Source organism: Aplysia californica, unplaced genomic scaffold, assembly GCF_000002075.1.
Source record: "Aplysia californica isolate F4 #8 unplaced genomic scaffold, AplCal3.0 scaffold00507, whole genome shotgun sequence".
NCBI lineage: Eukaryota > Metazoa > Mollusca > Gastropoda > Aplysiida > Aplysiidae > Aplysia > Aplysia californica.
Window position 1 is genome coordinate 529,256 of NW_004797777.1, and position 2,421 is coordinate 531,676.

A 2,421-nucleotide genomic window follows, 5' to 3' on the forward strand; every position below is an offset into this window, starting at 1 on the left:
CCCTCATCCTTACTATCAGCAGACTTTTCTTTTACTTCTTTTGTATGTTTGTCACACTCTTGTGACCCGTTTTTTCCGATTAGAGAGGTGAGCAGAGTAAGTCAGATTCCTTGTAGGGACGTCTCTGTTCACATCCTCCCCTTGGCGCTCATATGACCTTGTGCAGTTGCGAGCGCCGCAAAACGTCTACTAAAACAAACAAAACAAAAAACTTACATGTTCTTAAGAAGTGAGGCTGTGCTGTAAGTACGCTAATTTTCGTTGCCGTTTGTGAGGCGAAAAAGGACCGTTCGTCTCAGGATGGCGTGCCATATGATGCTAAAATATTGACCAAAAAAGTATAACATAAACTGACAAATAGACTTTATCTAGTTTCAAAATCTCAAAATCCAGCTCAGATGGAATGAAAAGCAATTAATTCTAAAATGGTCATTTTGTTTTTTAAATGGACGGTCTTAAGTAATATACCAGGTTTTTGCTCACTATAATTTTGCCGTACTCAGTAAAAAGTTTTGCCCCCAAATTGGTGCTTTGAGAACAACAAAAGGTTTGCGATACATTTTGCCTTTGTTTGCTGTTTGTAAATCATGTCAAAATATGTGCTAGTTGTCACTACCTCCACATAACGTTTTGGACAACTCTCGTAGATTGTTTTTGTGGTTAAGTCTTTTTCTTCACTCATCTGTTTACCACACCTGAAAACACACACACACACACACACACACACACACACACACACACACACACACACACACACACACACACACACACACAAAACCAACCAATAAACAAACAACCCCCTGTACATCATTAACGAAAAAAAGTAAATAAACACATAAACAGTCAAAATACAGATAAAAGACAACCTTAAAAACAATTGTTGCAGATGAATGAAATTTTAGTTCCTGGAGGAAAAACAAATTCTGGTCAAATCGCCTTATTTTTGTAGGTGCAATTTCTTCTCTTAGAGGACAATCCTTTATTGTTAAGCAGGGAATATATCGACCTACGCAAGTTAAACAAGTAATATTGTGTTTCCAAACAACAAACAAAAACCACACTACGTATTCCGATAGCAGCTGGTTATATATAACTTTCAGACCAAAAGATGCATGTTTTCCCATTTTAAGCCTCACTTGGAGAAAGTCTACGACATTTTGCATAATTGCAGTTGACATATTCTGCGTTTTGTGACTTACAGTTTTAATCAGAACAGTCCTTGTGGTAGATTTTTTTTGTTGTTGTTGAAAACATGACAAGACAGAGAACATAATCCGAGCTGAAGAATATTCTTCCACACAAAATATCAGCTAGCAAGAAGCAGGAGGCAAACAACAGTTGTGCATTTCTGAGTGTTTCCTGAAAACGTTTCTCACTCACATCGCTGATTTCTCCTCACTTGAGCCAGGGATTTTTCTGTTTCTCTGGCACAACCCGGGATATGGGAGGCAACCTGGCAGCCATGTTACCCGCGAACAAACCGCCCTTGTTCTTGACACGAGCCAGCTGCAGTGCACCATGGGCCTTCTCAACAGGCGGAAATCCGGAAGGGGCGGTGGCTGACAGGACGAAAATAGGTCTGCGTGCCGGAGATTTAGAAAATAACCTGTCGTCTCCGACTCTGCTCTTGGTTTTGTCGGCTTTGATCATCCTGCACACCAGGAGAACCAGACCGAAGAGAAGGATGACGATCCCGCTGACGACAGCGACGATGATAATGATATAGTTGTCGTCATCTGGTGGTACAGTTGCAGCTGAGCTCATATCATCATCGCGCAGACTGCCGGTCGTCGAAGCCGAAATCCACCAGTTTTTGGTGGAAGCCGTACTTGTAGTCCCTATTGTGGATGACGATGCCGTAGGAGGAGGGCTCGCCGTTGACATTTCGACCGCATTTAGAGCAAAAATTGGATTTGCTTCGCTTTGGATGCACCCAAATATAATCAGAAATGCGTAGAAAAAAGTACGGCCCATTTTTAGCACTGTTGTTGATAAAGAAAATACACACAAAGCCTCAGAAGAGCCAAGATCTAGTTGTGGGTAAATGTGATGGAAAAACAAAAAAACACACAAGAGTGTCACAAAACGTCTTGTCTCAATCGTGGGGTAAATATAAGGAAAATAAGAGACTGTCCAAGATCATTTCCACGCAGTTCTGAAGTAAAAATTAAAACAACAGCAACAATTTTTTTAGAAATGCACAAAATTGCCACAAATGTTCTTCTCCCCTCGGTGTACCTCTGTTGAGAGCTGGGTTAGTTCTGAGCAAGGAGAGCAGAGAACTAGAATATATAATTAAGGAGAGGAACTGGTACACCTGGAAATCTACACCTTCTGACTCCTCGCAATCCTTAGGAAAGCGGGGTTGTTTGCAGCACAAAGGCTTATGTTTGATTATTCAACTTCCCCAGTCCCCCCCCC